Source organism: Zonotrichia leucophrys, chromosome 8, assembly GCF_028769735.1.
Source record: "Zonotrichia leucophrys gambelii isolate GWCS_2022_RI chromosome 8, RI_Zleu_2.0, whole genome shotgun sequence".
Lineage (NCBI taxonomy): Eukaryota > Metazoa > Chordata > Aves > Passeriformes > Passerellidae > Zonotrichia > Zonotrichia leucophrys.
The window spans coordinates 3,801,203-3,819,642 of NC_088178.1; the positions used below are offsets into that span (position 1 = coordinate 3,801,203).

General features: G+C 44.2%; 1 protein-coding gene across 5 annotated transcripts in view; it reads right to left on the minus strand.

Moving 5' to 3' along the window:
• Nucleotides 1-18,118, minus strand: part of RALGPS2 (Ral GEF with PH domain and SH3 binding motif 2) — a 114,078-nt gene extending 95,960 nt beyond the window's left edge. For 2 of the 5 annotated variants that reach the window (XM_064719381.1, XM_064719377.1), the window contains exon 1: nucleotides 17,923-18,118. The gene's annotated coding sequence lies outside the window, so the exon portion shown is untranslated. Of the gene's footprint in view, nucleotides 1-11,075; nucleotides 11,243-17,443; nucleotides 17,586-17,605; nucleotides 17,755-17,922 lie in introns of those variants that run through there. The other 3 variants (XM_064719380.1, XM_064719378.1, XM_064719379.1) reach the window with 3 other exon arrangements.
• Between the last annotated feature and the right edge of the window lie 322 nt (nucleotides 18,119-18,440).

Genomic DNA, 18,440 nt, shown 5'->3' on the forward strand with positions numbered 1-18,440 from the left:
GACAACTGCTAAGGACCAATACAACCCACAATGAAAAAATCTAAGAAACCAAACACATTTAAAAAAAAGGCAAAGCACACACTCCACACCAAAACGAATCCAAAGAACATAAAAGCCCCACCATGAAGCAGAGAGTCACCAAGGAACAGGCAAAGAACAACAAAGAAAAAACAAATTGCGCCTTCCAAACGACATCCTTCAGTTTCACATTCCAGCCACCAAAGCAGAAATCCACCCAAGTTACTGCACTGCACAAATACAGTATGGAAATATCCTCAAAGAGAAATGAAAATCATCTAAAGCCACACTTGAATTCAGTTGTCAGTAGGCCTGATGATATTAAGATAGTAAAGCTGATAAAAATAGTAACTTCCACAAAAGACATAAAAGCTCAAGCAACTTAATACTACTGCATTCTCCTGCAGAAAATTTATCAATGAAAATAATAAAATCCCACACCTAAAATCTCACACACTACGAAATCTCCAGATGTGTGAATCTTGGCAATTTACCACTAGTGAATACTGAGATAGGAGAGAAGACACACGTTGGGTAGAGACATGACAAAAACAGGGCAGCATAATATTAAAAAACCAGATTACTAAGAGTGATTAAATGTTCAATACCACTACAAATATTATAACAAAACCCATTTAGAAATACAGGAAAGCAATGTAATACAGGAGAAATAAAACTGATGGACAGAAGAATGAAAAGAAACAGTCAATCATGAAAGGACTCTTGCAGCTGACTCCTGTAAAATTCCTGCTGGGAATTTCAGCTGGAAATGATGCCACTAAAGCTGTAAACATAAAGCAGCCACATGAGACCCAGATATTTACATTAGTTATCAACCAACACTACCTGCAAAACACTGCAAAAGGGACACTGATGCTGTACTCTATGCAATTCTGGTCACCTTGTTTCCAAAAATTTTTTTCCATGAAATTCATGCACAGAAGGGCTTGCAGGTATTCTCAAGGCAGAGAAACTTCTCTCCTAAGAGGAACCCATGAGACCTCAGCTTGCTTATGGTATGAAACTGAGATCTGCACGAGAACACAATTGCCATATTTAACTATCAGGAAGATAAACCAGAAGTATATAATGCAGATAAACCGGAAGAATAAAATGCAAATTTATGCTCAAAATCTGAGTAACAGCAATTGGGTTCTTGAGCAGTTTTCAGACACCACCACTAGCAGCAAATATCTCACAGCTGCTGAAGTTCATGCTGGACTGCTCCCTGACAGAAAGGGTGCAGCAGGAGCAGCACAGCTGAGCCAGTGACACAGACTCTGCTGCAAACTCAGAGCACGTCTGTGCTCACACAGCTCACTCCTGTCACACACACATTCCTTCCCCAAGCAGCTGCTGCACAACACTCACAGCAGTATCAGCTGGTTAAGCCCCAAGACAGATGAAATTAGAATCCACGGAATAGCAAGAAAGGGAACAAAAAGTTCTTTCATTAGGTTTGACACTGAAGTTTTAAATAAAAATGAAGCTTCATTTAAATCTATTCATTTAAATTTAGATTCGCTTTTTCTACCTTAGAAAAAGGCTTTAGCTGTCAATTAGGTAAAATTATTATTCTTTAAGACACTATTCACAGAGCACTTTCACTATAATTTGTTCTGAACAAATCCTATTGCTGCTTTTATGCACCTCATTGCCCAACTTAGGGAATGGAAGGAGGCTGGGAGAGAAATACAGAAAGAGAGAGAGATAACAGCAAGGTAACAGCAATGCTCTGTCTCATTCATGTCTTGCTCTCCAGCTATCTAGGCCTCTTCTCCATGGTTCTCCAGTACCCATGCCCCCCTTTTTAATCTCAAAAACTGGTACAACTTGGAGCTCCCATGTCCTAGCATGAGATAAAGAAAGAAAAACCAAAACTGAAAGCCAGAATATCCTTCTCCAAGGCACAAGTTACTCATTTAGCAAATCCTCTTACAAAAATCAAACCATTATCTCAGTCTGTCATCAACTTGCAACAACAACCAAGCTCAAAATGGATTTTTTTTCCAGGTTAGTTACACACAAATAGGAAGGAGATCCTTACCTCTCAAAAGCAGCTTTCCTCAGTGCACTGACTCAGGGCCAAGACTGAAATGGGAGATTTTCTAGCAGAAGGCAACAAATTTGGGTATGAGAACTGGGACACAGCTGCAAGCAGTGGCAGATCTGAGCCCTCACAAAGGCACGAATCAAGCAGAAGGGAAAGGATCATTGCAGGCAACAAATGGAGTAAGCCAAAAATGTGAACACGTGTATGTGCTATTCAGGCCCAGCCTGAGGTGCCAGAGCTTGGCTTTCTGCTACCTAAAGGCCTCTCCAGCACTGGCTGAGTGCTAAAAGACAAAATGAAGCACACCAAGACAATAACTGCACAAAACCTGAAGAACTTTCTGCTCACAGAATGCTTACACATCATCGGGTCCCTGGTGCTTCTTCCTTCTGAGATCACCAAGACGTCTCTGATTGTAGTTCTTGAGAAAAGTGCATAGAACAAAGCTTTATTCCTTTGGATCAGCAATTTTTTAACTTTGCAATTGTTACCAGAAGAGTGAAACTTTGAATTTATGACACAGTTTGGTTTCCTTCCCATATGCCAAAAGAGTAAGCAGTAGGGAATTCTTTCAGCACAGCAAGTACATCAGAAGTGTAAGGTTCTTCCTTCCTGATCTCCCTCCCACCACTAAAACAAACCAAAGTTTAACCTCTTGGAGCAAAATCTGTTTTCATCCTGAAGAAGAAATCCAGGTTTGCTCAGTAAGGAACGAGAGGAGAATCTCCCCTTGCCCCAGAGACACAACAGGAGAAAACATAACCTAGAGACATTGCTGAAGGAAATATTTATTTTCAAGAATAAGAAGTGAAAAGGTGGCAAAGAAAATAAACAGGATTTAAACTAGAAGCAAATATTTTAATTAATTAGGCAGTTCTATAAGATGATAATCTTTCCCCAATTGGATTTTCAAGACCTCCACCACTTAGCCATACAGTTGGCAGTTTTGTTTGCAAACAAGAGGAGCAGTAAATGACGAATGTCCCCTTGATTCAGTGATGCTCAGTTTGCAAAGTGTTATTCTGGCTAAGGGCAGGCACAAAGTCAGAGGAATTAATAAAGAACACATCTGTGGACCCCATTCTGACCAGGGATACCATACTGAAGAGCATGCAACAGTGGAGCCCTGAATGCTGCTAACATGGAGCTCAGGATCCAAAAACTCTTTTCAGACATAGTTAGATCCAGTTTTGCTTCGTTTGAGAATAATTCAAGTTACACACAAAAGGGGAAGAATTATTAAGACTGTGCATCAGCAAAAATATCACATCTCACAGTGAACAGTCTCTAGAACTGCCTTCTATATTCCTAGTTTCTTTATTATTATTTTCAATAAGGCAGCACAAAAAATTTCAGCAGAAGGCAGACTTGAAGAAAATCATTGTACTGATCTGCCAATGGATCCATGCAGGTGGCTGCCTTCTCTCAGAAGGAAAAATACTTGAATATAATTTTATGTACAGGAATGACAAGTGATAGCCTGAGTTTTGTTACTGCAATGACTACAGGAACTCTGACACCAGCAGTACCAGCCTCACATGCCAAAAGCACATGTAAGGAAAACCCTGACAAATACTAAGCCTGAGGATCCACACTGAATTTCCTGTATAAATCTACACCTCACACAGGGATGTAAAGAAAACTCAAATTTCCATGCCTACTCCTGTAGGCATCAAGTGCTAGAGCCAAAACTTCAAACAGCCAAACCAAAATGAAGATGATCAAACCATCCTAGGACAGATTTTTAACAAGAGAGAAATGAGAAAGTCCCAACTGTTGCTGAATATCAGCCTCCAAATTCCAAATCCACAGAATTAAGGACTTGGTACATCCACCTGCCTTGGCTGCACCCTTGTTTTGTACAGTAAGGTAAAAAAGGAAAAGAAGTCAAAACTCCTCCCTGGTTGAATGCCTGAGGTTTCACTCAGAAGAAAATACTGCTGAGAGAACATTTTACTGTATTTCTTTATTAAGCCACTAATAAACACTTAAGACTTTTCTCAAAGAGGACCCACAATATCTTAGTCTGGCTTGAAATTCAGCTTTCAGAGAGATGAGTACAGCCTTTATCAGTAAAACCTGAGCAGCAACACTTCAGCCATGTTCTCTGTAATTATTCTTTCCTGAACATCATGCATTGATATGCACTGTTACTGTTGCTATAGAAATGGTGCTAACAGGGGAAATCTATCAGCCTGGATTGCCTGTTTGGTGAGACTGCTGTGGGAAACTACAACAGGCATTTGGGGAGAGGGGGATCTGCCTCTGTCACCATCCCTGCACTCATTTGTGGGAGGGTGTCAGGCCCAGGGCAGGCAGCTTCAACAAGCAAACAACACACAAAGCAGTTATTTATCAATCTGAGCATCCCCTTCACCTCTTTTCCACATTTCTGTCTCACTTTGGAAGGGCCTCAGTAAATCAGCCAGCTCAGGAGAGGACAGATGAAGACCCAAATACCCATCACTTAAATACCTTTCTCCAGCCAGGAGCAGTGCCCACCAAAGCACCAGCCTAACAAAACACAACAGAAACCAAGTCACACAGGAACCTGGAAACCAAGTTCATTCAAGTACAGGACTCCAGGAGTCAGATGGCCTGACCATTTACCAGTGATCCTCTCAAAGGGCTTGAAACTGTTCACCAAGAATATGTTTGCTTCAACTCAAACAATTCAGAGTGAATATTCTCATGAAGAAGGACAATGTATTTTTAAGATGGCATCAGACTTTTTTCTTGCTATCAAAATAGAAACTCACAGTAGACCACAGGGCAATGGTGTCTCTTTAGACACTCAAGGCAGACAGGAATTTATTTGAAGGCCTGAAATTCTGGTAAACCCATTTATGGTTTGTCCACTAACAACATCAGTCCAGTCACCAGAAAAATCTCAGTGTGATTGCAGGTAAATGGGCATTATAAACAAGAGCCCTGCTGGAGCCATTTCTAAGCCATCTATCTGCATTATTGATGAAAGGATGAGCCCTAAAGAGGGAATGACATAATAAATATCTACAGAACTTGTGTAACTGATGTAGAACACAATGCTTTCCAGAAGACATCAAAAAGACACTGAGATGTAGCAGCACAAGCATTCATTTGAAGAGCACAGCTGGCAAAGAGTAAGAACCAGCTACACAAAATCATTTGTATACCTCTAAGGGCAGAAAAGGCAAGCCTTAAATTCTTGTTACAAAACCAAGAGAAAGCCACTGCAGGGGTAAGATTAATGACATGCCTTCGACACAGACTGTCAAGAAGGATTTTTAAGATTATTCCAGCACTGTGAATTCAGCACAGTATGTTCACAAGTGATATCCTACCCAGCTACTTGGATATTTGAGCTATTCAGTGGATGACTGGATAATTATCACTCAAACAAGTCCTTAAGCTTATGAAACACAGCTGTGTCCATTCCTGCCAAATCAATGAAAGCAGACACTAAAGATTGATTTAAGTGCAGACATGTGCAAGCTGGAAACTTGGGTCCAAGAGTAATGACAGAGGTACTCTGTGCACAATAGAGCTGTGATGGATTTGAGGGAAAATGGTGTTTTGAATGTAAACTACTGATTTACAGCAGATAACACTTTCCTTTTAGGGAAACCATGCCATTTAACATTTCATTTCACTACAGAGAGAATTATATTCAACTTTTTGTTAATCTTTTAACTGACAGAATGCCATAATGCAAGAAAGTGCATGGCATGACAGGGCAAGCTATCACAAGCAGGGATATCAAACCCATTGTCATGGGACCACGAGGTGATGGTAACTTTATCTTTAAAAAGCTCACAGATTAGAACCTTCCAAAAGAATCCCCTATCTGCTACTTCACTAATACTAATAGCCAAAATCTCTGATCTTAGCAAAATGATTGGAAATTGCTTTGCTTCCTTTGCAGGTTCACCAAAACCATGACAGCAATAAAGCAGCACAAAGCTCAGGGAAACCACAATTAGAAGAACTAAAGCAAAGATCCTCAGATCCTAAGACATCTACCAGGTAAGGATTCCCTGGCAACTTCTGGCAGGAATCCTGTTCTAAATTTTGGACAAACATTTTTTCCCCCTTCTGCAGAGAGGACATCTTTTGGTCTGGAATAACCAACAACACTTTTTGGCTTTTTCTAAAGCAACAGTCATTGGTCATTCTGGACAAATCAATGGAAGTTAATTCTTCACCACATCTAAATGAAAATACAACACTTCTTTGAGCCTTGCCATACCCTGTATTGCTGCCTTAAAACAAAAATCCAGTCACACAAATATGTAGCTTAGCTAAGACAAGCATTTTTGCTCTCATGCAAGATTCACCTTGAATAGGAGGAAAAAACATGAAAGAAATGCCCCTGACTAACACAGAGAATTGAAAGGGTCTGAGCAATTGTTTCTAAGTATTTGGAATGAGTAGGCCAAGTTAGTTTGGACAAGGATTTGATCCTGCTTTGTCATTACAGTGTCCTTGTTCAGGAGGTGCAAGGAAATCTGTCAGCATGAGAAGGATGAGTGGATGCTGCACACCAAAGGAGGAGCAGCCTTGCCTGAGCAACAAAAGCTCCAGTGAAGAGAAAGCTGTGCTGGGAAACAAACTCAGCTGGGAGAGCTCAACAGGGAGCCCAATTAAATACATGTGTGTGTGCATGTGTGTGTATATATATAAACTAAACTAATTAAGAGCTTTCAGAATTATCTCCAAGTCAAGATCATTCATATCATCAAACTAAAAAACCAAAGCAAAACACAAATTAGTAATGCATTTCCCCATGCTAAACTAGCAGGAAGCAAGTTGCCTGTTACCTGCTGAAAGAATGGCTGAAAAAGTCAATACCTTGCTGCCCTTTGAAAACACTTTAATCTTTTAGTTTCAGGTTCAGCTTGCCAAGTAGGGGAGGTTCATGCTGGTGCTGCTGTTATTTAAACATGAAAGAGAAGCAGCCACATCATAAATAGGGTATTAGTACCTTACTGTTGAAATACCCTGAAGTCACCAGCCACAACATGGTTAGTGTGTTTTGGCAGGTGATACTTCTGAAACAGCTTTATCACTTAAAAGCAAAGCTATTTTAATGATCTATACAAATTTATCTTTCACTACCTCTGAGTCAGCCAACAAAAACTAGCTAAGCAAAAACAGGCAACCCAATACTAATTTAAATGCAATATTCATAGAGGGATTCACAGGCTCTTTCTGACAGAAGAATCTGGTTTGTTCACAAACAACAGAGCAGGGCTTTCCAGGAGAGTTGTGTGTGGCTAATAAACACCATTAACCTGACAGAGCTGGCAAACACCAGACAGCAGGGCTGCTCCATCACAGACTGCTGCATAAAGCAGCCCCCTCACTGACACATGGAGCCAATTCAACAGCAGCTCACCCTGGGACCCAAAAAAATGCCCAAAAGCCCCATACCCAAAAGAGAACACAATTCACAAGTGGCATTTCCAACCTAAGCAAGACTCCTTTACCTCTTCTATGATATATTCTCTGATTTTAAGTATTGTTACATTAAAAATATCAGCCTCCTCATCATCAGAGAAGATGCTGATTATGAATTCCAAAAGACAGCAATTTTTTTCCTGTAAGCAAAGCACTTCTACCAACTTTACGAGAATGAGAAATACAGAAAAAGCAACAAAGAAACAGTGATCAGCAAGTCTAATGATAACATCATAGAAACACACCCTTCTGCCCTGGGGAAAAAAGATATCCAATTCCATTAACAGGCTGGAACATAATAGGGAAAGATGACACCAGAGAAAGAGACAAGCAAGAAAAACTTCAGTTGCTGAAGTCCATCACTTCTCCTCATCTGCCCTCCCTCACTTCAAGCAGAATCAAGAGGATAGCCACGACATTCAGTACCAGACACAGAAATGTGACACCTGAAAGCAGCACAGAACTCTGGCAGACCCCAAGGCAGCCAGGGAAGCCTGGCTTTTCCTGGTCCCTGCAGAGATCTCACCTCTGTCCATGTGCTTTAACTCCACTACTGCCTGATTCTGTTTTCCATTTAAGATTGTTACCTCATAAAAAGAGAGAAAGAAAAAGTAAGTAAAATAATTTCCTAAGTCAGGCAAATAAGAGCTACCTTTAAAAAAAACCCAGGTACAGCTGAAATAAAGGTCTGAACTCTACCATGTATCTTTGTTTACAAATGAGGGGTTTAACAGAAGTTTTGTGGGTGCAATAGCTTAGCAAGACATCTCTTGTGTTTGTCTGATAAATAATGCAAGGAGCTATCTTCCCTTTTTAGCAGTATCACTTAACAGATGCCAACTGGATTTCTGTGTCTGTCTGACAGTGCAACACAAATACAACACACCTCTGAATTGTATCAACACACAGATCTGCACAGCAGATTTCACATCTTCCAAACCCACCCTTCATAAAAGACTTTGGCCTCAACATTGCCCTTTCAATTAATGTCTTTACTGTCTTGTAAGTGATAGAATTCAGATCAAGAATGATTCTTCAACAAAACCACATCAGCCTCAAATCAATAGTGCATATTGTCAACTCCTTTTAGTCTAAACATGCTTGAAAGTTCATACCTGTTTTGCTATAAGCCCTGACATAATGTCACCTTAAATACTTTAAAACTTTCCATTGTACATACAAAAAAAATATAACAATGAGCAACAACACATATTTCTTTCCCCTCTCCCTCCCAGTCATATGGCATTGATGACCAAAATCAGAAGGAATTAAAACAGCTCCAACTGCTGGGCTTGAACAGTTTTAGACCTCTCTTCTTAACAAGCCCATGTCCCTGATTACCAGCTCACACAGAGTTACAGAAATTCCTCTTTGAAGATAAATTAAATTGCCTTATCCAAAACATGAACTAGCTCCTAATTGAAGAAGCCTTCCCACCAAGACAGCCTCAGAAAGAGTCAAGACTGACTTTACAGCAGTATTAAAGGCAAGTCACAGCATGAGATACAGTTCAAGTTCTGTCATCACACAGACCCTGTCCACATTACCAAAAGCCAGTGAGTTAATGAGGTACAAGGGCAAGTCATGACATGCAGGCACTGAGGAAGCTGCTCACAAGCAGGTCCTGGAGCACTCCATCTGCTTACCTGCCATTCCCCAAAGGTAAAGAAATACTTTAGTACCTCAAAAGTAGCTTTTTTTGCTTCATATTGCTTTAATGTGCCTTCAGCTATATAAAACACTGTACCTCTGGCACACATCAATAGTGAAAACTTACCAAGCTTGCTTTTTTGTTTCATCTCCTGACTACAATTTGGTAAACATCATTTTCCCCTCTAAATTCCTTTAAAATTATTCCAGGTGGACACTCAGCCACTTTAACAGATACTGAACAACCTTCACAAATAAAATCATCTTTTGCCAGCAAACCTACAGCTACCTAAGGGTATAAAAGATAATCAAAGAATCACAGTCTCACACTGTGATTAGATTTGGTACTGCTACCTTCCTTTGTCCAATGTAACACAATATGTGCTTGCTTAAAGCACCATTAAAAACTTAGCAAGGCACATCACTGTGAATACCAAACTCTATTATCAAAGAGCTACCTGGCAAAATCTGTTCAAAATAAATGCAAAATAGGCCCAGCCTAGGAGGGGAAAAAATCCCCAAAGGAGGATTGTAAGACATTATGTATGATCAACAGAGCAAACAACCAGCAATGAGTGGAGAGCAAAGCCTTTTTCAAACACAAAGCAGCAAAAACATTTCTGCCACCGAGGGACATTTGCTGTGATGTAAAGAACACAGGAAACAGTTTCCTAAGAAACCACACACCTGACAGCATCAGTGAATGACATATTAAAAGGTAATAATAATAAAGCCTCATAGCTAGGTAATGTTTAACCTCACCTTATCTGGAGGCAGACCTGCAAGGGCCAGGTTTTACCCACCCCAACAAATGCCCCAAGTTTCAGGCTGCTCACTGGCCACCACACTCCTGTCTCTCAGAAGCAGAGGGTCCATGTGTAGCTAAGCAGAAATCTTGCTAATACTTCAGTAATTTTGCACTCTGAGCTCCAGAAAATACTTGCAAATCACTTCAACTGCATGAAAGGACTGAACTCAATGGATTCTACCCTTACACATTATTGTTTTCCAAAATGCCTGTTGGCATAGTTCTGTAAAGGTCTGATCAATAATTGTATCAAAATTATTTAGAGGCACTTACCAGACAAGCCTGATGAGTAATGCCTAAACAAACTGGTCAGTCTGAAAGTACATGACTAATATTCTAAAAATACTCGAGATAGCTGCCCCTTCTCAGGTAGGCTTCCCAATAAAGCACATGGGAGAAGTGGCTGCTGGCAGAGTGCTCTGGGCCTGCAGCAGCACTGCTCAGGTGCCCTTTGAGCACACAGGGAAAGTTCATTACACCAGGGGCAGAGGAAGTACAACAATTCTGAGTCACCCACGTAACGCTGGGCTTTATCAATACACTTCATAATACTGAAGTTACTAATTAGTGACAGCACTAAACAGTGATGCAGTAATGGGAAAGTGAGCAGCCTGAAACTTTGGACCTTTTTATCTTTTAGTGGTGTGGCACATAGAATTGATGTGCATTCTGAAATCCACAACAAACACACAGGAAACTATGCAATGCTACCAGCATTCTAACACCTCACATCTGCTACCTGCAGAAGCTTTTGGAATCCCCAAAATACTTCACACACTTCTGGACATGATCAGCTACATGACCAAGTTTCCACCAACACCATCATCACTGCAAACTCACTTCAGCAGCCTACTGTAAAAGATGCAACAATGGCAGAGTTTGGCTCTATGCAAAAGGCATTTTCAGAAGTGCCACAAGGATCCTAAAGTGCCTTAAATTTTCCTGCACAAAATCTGAAACAAAGTTTCAACTTTATTTCAAGCTCCCAGACCTGCACACCCAGCTAGGGATTCAAGATAACCACTCCACAAGCTCAGCTAATAAACCACTGACATTTGACCCACTTTTGATTTCAGCTGGTTTATGGGAACTTGATTTTATACTCACCATTCATCTCCATCACTGAAAGCTCTTCATGTTCCTTTCTCTGCCATGACATTAGCCCAAGAGTTTGTACAGCTGAAGTGAACAGTCTGGGGAAGTATCAAACTGAAAAACAAGGCAAGGGCCAGGGAGGAAGCTTCATTTCTTAGCTGGGAAGTTCCCTGCAGTTCTCTCTGCTGCTTTACCTCTCTGTTTCTGCCAATCCAGGCAGAGAAGTGAGCAGTCAATAAAAAAGCTGCCTCACTGCACATGGGGTCACAACCTAACTCAATTACAAACCAGCTCAGATTAGTTACAGCTGTGGAGGACCCCAAAGTTATCAAGCCAGCAACAGAAATTCAGAGTAATTAGAAGATTACACAAACAGCCTGGCAGTAAAACAAGTGGGCTAGAAACAACCATTTACAGAGTTTATAGATTTGAGTTTTACACAGAACTCACAAGTCTATCTGTGCTTACACACCTCGTCACACAAATTCATATGTGAAGCTAATAAAGAAAAACAGTAGAGATGAGACCTTCAGCTTTTCACTGGAGGCTTCTGCCTGCCTACACATTAATCTGAAAATGATGTATCACAGCAGAAAATGTGTTTTGTACTAGTCCTGGTTATTCACTTATTAGTCTGAGTCCAGTCACTCTGTGACACTATACCACTAATTCTAATCTAAATGAAAATATAATACTAGAGTCTAGACAATTACCCCAAACTCTGGGCACATTAATAATGTGATAAAAGCAATCCAATTTACAAACTGCATTAAGATCACTTTTTTCAGGATCTCTGCCAGTTTTATCTAGCCACTATTATCTAAGAAATACACCTTCATCTTCTGAAAAAGATCAATATCCTTCTTCCCCAGCACAATCAATCTGAGCCCATTTCAATGAGAGCTGATTACAGAGTCTCCAAGCTGTCCCTTAATGAATAATGAGGGAGGCACAAATCAAACAACTTTTAATGCCACACTACTACAGCAATGCTCAGAGCATGGACAGCCAGACCTGGGTCACTTCAGACTTAATTGATTGCTGCCAATAGCACAGCTCCATTAAAGAGGAAAAGAGGTGACACCTACATATCCCAAAGCCCAGGTGCCACTGAGGCAGCTCCAAAGCCAGCAAAGCCTTCTGCATCCAAATCACTTGAAAATGGAGTTACAGCCTGGGAGCCAGGGTACCTCAAGCCTCTCCTCTGCAAACCCTGTTCTCCATTCCTTCTCTGAGCACTTCAGCCCTCCGACAGCTGATGGACACACAGGGCAAGCACTGTAAGTCAAGAGATTCACGAGCTTCAAGAAATTAATAAATTGGGCCAACCACTTTTTGGCAGAGGAGCTCATAGCAAGCTCCACAATCAAATTCCCTCGCTGGCAGTTCTGCTTTGCCTTGGCCATGCTGGTTTCAACTCCTTAACTGACCCAGGCTTGCTACAGCTCCTCACTTGCACTAGGAACTACACTACTAGCTAAAACCCACGGGAGGAAGGGCAAAGACAACTTCCAGTCAAAACTTTCCAGGTCTAATCAGCTGGTGGGGAGTGGGGGATCTCAGTCTTCCAGTCAAAGGCTTAAAAAAGCCTGATTTTACTGCTTCAATATGACTGCTGAGAACAAGTAATAAACGTGAGTCACCAGAGGGCACTAACGCTTCTACCAAATGGCAAATGCAGCCCTTCAATTAGGGAGGCTGATAATTACATCCACATCATCATGTATATTTTATCTGGATTGAACTTCAGCCAGCTTGTTCTAATCCATGTTCAAATCTCAACTACATACTGATGAGGCACTGAGCTGCACTAACTGTTGTGGTCACACCTGAAACACATGGGACAGACTCACAGTCTCCTCCGACAGAGCAGGGAACAGGGCAGGCACACGCTCACACGGCAGCTCAGGCTTCCCGTGCCTGCAGAATGTTTGTGCACCTTTAAATACAAATGGGATCCTGAAACAGGCATGGAGAACAGGCCACGAGTCCTGCATCTCAAAACTATTCTGAGGAGTCTGAATCAAGATCTGTCCTGTCATAGGGGACCACAAGCAGCATCAGCCTGGAGAAAAGGGAAAGGCTTCCCCTGGACCATCAAGCAGCAATGGATGTGTTGCTCTCTCAGGTCTGGCATCAAATCAACTGCCATGTTACAGCCTTAATCTTTAACACAGGAGGCTGCTCTTCACCACTGAGAAGCAGGCAGGTTTTTAAACCACAGATATGATGCTCAGGAGGGGCTGATAAGAGAGTTTCTTGATGTTCTGACCAAGGAGCTCTGGAGCTTCCCAGTGCCAGCCAAAGGTGTGCCTGCAGCACAGCCAGGGAGTTTCTGGGGAAGGAAACCTTGACTTATTGATGCAGTTGATACAAAGAGCCAAAACACACCTAAACAGGGCAGACCTACAGAAATAACAGCAAAGCCTCCAGGCCCTGCAAGGTACACAGCAGCTTCTTTTCTCTGTTTTACCTAAACTGTCATTCTTGTAAGTCAGGACTGCAGGACAACAAAGCCATGGGAAGAGAAAGGGAATCCTATCCTTATGGAAAAGCACACCTCACCAGGCAGCTGTTGTTTGTCTGTGCCGAAGTCACTGACATGTGAAAAGTTCCAGTGACAGTAAGGCTGGGGTAGGAGGCACTCAGTGAGCAAACTCAGGGGATCTCCAGGGGTTCAAGGCAGACACCGCTGGTGCCACATGGCAGTGCACAGCCCGTCTGGAAGCCCCTGGGGAGCTCTGAAAACACCAGCTGAGGCTGTGCTGGAGTGGCACACCTCAGAGCAGCGAGTCCAGGGCAGCAAAGATCAACCTTACCAATGCAGGTCAGGAACACTGCATCTTAAAACACCGTGTGGTGACTCACTAGGCTTCCCAGTGCTTTATTTGCCATACTGGAAGATTTACCAAACGGGTCCCTTTTGAGACAAACTCTCCTATAAACTGAAACCCAGACTGGGAACAGCCTCCCTTGGCCACAAGCAGCTTCAATGCCCATCATTTATTTCTATAATTTATTCAATTTATTTTATATGATTTGTGCCATCCTGAGTCACAGCAGCAGCTCCAGTGTTCAGAACACACCACGATGCAGGACACACCCTCCCTGTTTGGGGCTTTGGGCACCCTCTCCCTGCTCCCCACCCTCTCCTGCCAGCAGAGCCAGCACTGGGGCCCTCCCAGCCCAGCTCCCACCTCGGACGGCCCCATCCTGCTGGGACCAGCTGCCCACAGCCACGACTCCAACGCCGTTCTCCCTAAAACCCCACAAGGCTTTCATGGATCTCTGTAACACAAAAGGAGCTGCAGTCACACATCCACACATTCCAGGGCACTGAGCACACAGAGAATCCACTTCAAACGCCCAAGTGCAGCATTAAGACACTTCAGCAGTCTTTTAAGGTGATTAATTCATAAACAGACCAAACATGAAGCCCACAAAGCTTCTGTTCATGCACTAACTATGACACATGCATTTATATTAAAAGATGATTCCTACTGCAGCAGTTCCAGGTATTTAAATGCAAAGATTTTTAAGAGAAATCTTTCATTATTTTGAAAACACATTTCTAACTCTGTTTTCTAACAAGAGCTTTAAACCAATACTTAGAAGAGAAATATATTATGTCTTTGGTGGCTTACACTTTGAAAAAATGCAACCAATTACACTTCCCACCCCTAAAGGATATTTTCATCTCAGCTTTAGTTATTGAATGAAAGGAGGAGCTCAAATGACTCAGCTTCAAGCAAATATACAGGAAAAGATTAACCCCTAATCTCAGTGCAAAAAAAAATAGTGGAACTAATTGATTAAGATGGAGGTGTGGCTTGTCAATTCAAATCTTTTAATATTCAAAGACATCAAGCAGAACATTAGCACACTATGACTGCATTACTTTTCTGTACAAAAGTAATTTTGTCAATTTCAGTCAATTTCAAAAATCCCAGTCATTCAAAAATCACAGTCAATTTCAAAAATCCCAGTCATTCAAAAATCACAGTCAATTTCAAAAATCAAATTTAAACAAGGGGTTGTAGTTAAAGTTAGCCTTGTTTCTTCATTCTTGTTCCTCAGTGCTGAGCAGCATAAAGATCAATAAAACATCTGAACACTGACATTTTTAATCTACAGTCACAAGGCAAGATAGAAGTGTAAAAAGGAAAAGGCAGCTCCAAAATTCTGCAGGAAAGCCCCCACATTTCTACAGGAAAACCCCCAAAAAAACCACACAAAACCCACTGGTGAGTAAACAGGATAACCTCATGAAGGGTTTTTTCTCGGTGGGAGGATTGACTGCACTGGACTGAGTTAAACCTTTCATATCAAAATGCAGCAAAATAAACTACAAGGCAGAATATTTCCCAAGGGGGCTCCCAGACACCGAGGGGCCGCTGTACATCCCCCTCAGGAATTCCCAAGTGTTTGTCCCCATCTCAGCCCAGCCCCAGCGCATCTCCGTGCAGAACACACGCCCAGCTGTGCCGGGAGGGAGGTTTCGCTCCACACCAGCCAGCGAGCTCCTTCACACGCAGCCCAACTCCAAACACAGATGTCACCAGAGGGCACCCTCTCAATTCCAGTGACCCAGCCGGGCCAGCTCCTGAGCAGGGCTGCAGACAGCCCGCGAGCACGGATGAGCAGGGGCTGTGCAAAGCAGGGATAACTCTGCTTCTGCAAGGAATTCCCTTGAAAAAAAAGGAATTTAATCCCCCATCGAAATTTAGAAAGCAATAATTTACTTATGTAGCCCAGAAACATAAAATAATTTCCAGAGTAATCAGAGACATTTACAGAAAAAAATCACTACTATCAACTTCTGTACAACATTATGCTGTGGCACTTGATGGTGCCAACTTAGTCCAGGTGTTTTGGCACCCATGGGGATCACATCAGCTCCCAAAGCAGGGTCCAAGGCAGTACAGCTCATGCAGAGGTGCCTATGCAAATCCTTTGGCTCTGCTATCAGATACTACACCTTACAATAACACACCAAAAAAAATGCATGAGTAGTTCTCAAGCTTTGGTCCATGTATTATTTCTAATGCCCTGCTGAGAGTTAATAATGTTTTAAAATGAACACCTGATAAGTTGAAGCTCATTAAACAAAATAATGCACAACCAGTAAAAGATGCAATAGGTCAACGTACCAAAAAGGGTCTCAAACCACCAGTTGGCATGAACAGAATGTTATACCCATTTTGTTTAGAAATAAACACCAACAAAGTACAACTAAAACGAAGTCAGCTGCAGAAGCAAGCAGTGATAAGAGAAAAATAGGAAATAATCATTGTGCATCCCATATTTTCCAATCCTGAGAAAACCTAAAAAGCTGTGGGCCTATCAAACATTTGATTGCCTGATTATCTATTGATCCCATTTGAAAAGAAATGGTTTCCACCTCTTCTAGCTATCTGTGATTGCAAAGCTCTTTAATTCAGCAAAGGCACAGAAGGAGGGGTATAGGAATAAGAACCTTTTTTCAGTAGAGAAATCTCTCCAATAGTGTCAGTATAGAAAACCTGCAAATAGAGATACACATCCACAGAATTTCACCAGGCCTGCAACTACTATTAAACCCCAGGGCAAGTTACTCCAAAATATTACCTGTCATCACCACTCATCATGGTTTGAAATATATCTACAGAACTGCCTTTCCAGCATCTGCTGCCAGGAAAGAAATAATGCTAAACACACCTCATGTCTCATAAACACCATCTATTTGTCCATCCTCTAAAGCAGATTCCCATCTGCTGGAAAGTAACATGCTCTGAAATTACCCTGGTTTACATCAAAGTGGTGTGATGTGTGTTCATCCCCTTCTTACAGTCAGTGTCCATGTTGTCTCTGGTATCCCCATCCCTGGGCACTGCCCTGTCCCTCGTGTCCCCATCGTCCGCCCTCCCTCGTGCCCCATTCTGGCACTGTCCTTCCCTCGTGTCCCCATCCCTGTGCACCTTTTCCTGTCCCTCGTGCTCCCTGTCCCTTGTCCCCATCCTGGCACTGTCCTGTCCCTCGTGTCCCCACCCCTTCCCCATCCTGTATCCCCATCCCTGTGCACTGCCCTGTCCCTCATGTCCCCATCCCTGTGCCCTGCCCTGTCCCTCGTGTCCCCATCCCTGTGCCCTGCCCTGTCCCTCATGTCCCCATCCCTGTGCCCTGCCCTGTCCCTCATGTCCCCATCCCTGTGCACTGCCCTGTCCCTCGTGTCCCCATCCCTGTGCCCTGCCCAGTCCCTCATGTCCCGGTGGCGGGCCCATGCCCGGGGCAGCACCGATGGATAGCGGTATCTCTCCGCCACAGCCTCCGCTCCGCCCCGGCCGCCCTCCGGCCCCCGCGGTGCCCCACACGCGGCCGCGGCTCTGCCCGTCCCCACGCACCGACACCCCCGTCCCTGAGGGCTCCACAGACAGCGAGGGCGGGGTGTCCACGTTAGAACCCGCTCCTCAGCCCCGCAAGCAGGCACCGGGGGGGCGAACATCTCTCCCGAAGCCCCGAACCCTCCGTCCCGCAGCCAGGCTGGGGCCCCGCCGCGTACACACCGGCGAGAGGGGGCTCCGCTCCCCGCCGCCCCCGTGTGAGGAGGAGGAGGAGGGGGAGGAGGAGAGGGCGGCAGGTGGGCGGCGGAGCCCCGGGGGGGCCGGGACCCTCCCCGGATCTGGGAGGGGACGGAGCGCCTCCAATCCCCGGCCGGCAACAGCCCTGCAAGGCCCGGCGTGCGAGCCGGGGTGAAGCCTCCTTTCTTCTCTCCTCCTCCTCCTCTGAGGAGCCGGACAATGAGCCCCGCGGAGGCGGGCGCCGGCTCCCTCCTCCTCCTCCTTCTCCTCCTCCTTCTCCCCGCCGCGACAGCGCAGCTCACCTGCGAGAGGGGGGATGGATGACGGCGGGGCGGCCGCTCGGAGGTGCTGCGGTGTCTGCGCGGGTCGCTGCGCGCCGCCGGCTCCGCAGGCGCGGGGCGGCCGCGGCCACAGTGCCCCTCACACACTCACTCACTCTCACACACACTCACACACACACACGGCATGGGGGGGGCGCCCGCCCCGCTCGCGCATGCGCGCATAGACCCCCCCCCAGCCCGCCTCCTCCCGGCGCCGCGCGCGGGCTGCGCACGCGCCGCCTCAGCGCCGCCCGTGCCGCCCCCAGCCGGCGCTGCTGAGGGCGGGGACGTGCGGGAGATGCGCGCTCGCTCCCTCACGGCAGCGCCGGGGCTGGGACAGAGCTGGGGGGCCAGGCTGTGACCGGCAGCACGGTGTCAGACAGACCTGGGTACTCCATGGCACGTCCCGAAACACCTGCAGGGATAGTGGCTCCGCCGCCTCCCTGGGAAACCCGTTCCAGTGTCTGATTACAGAATCCTAGTATTGTTGAGGTTGGAAT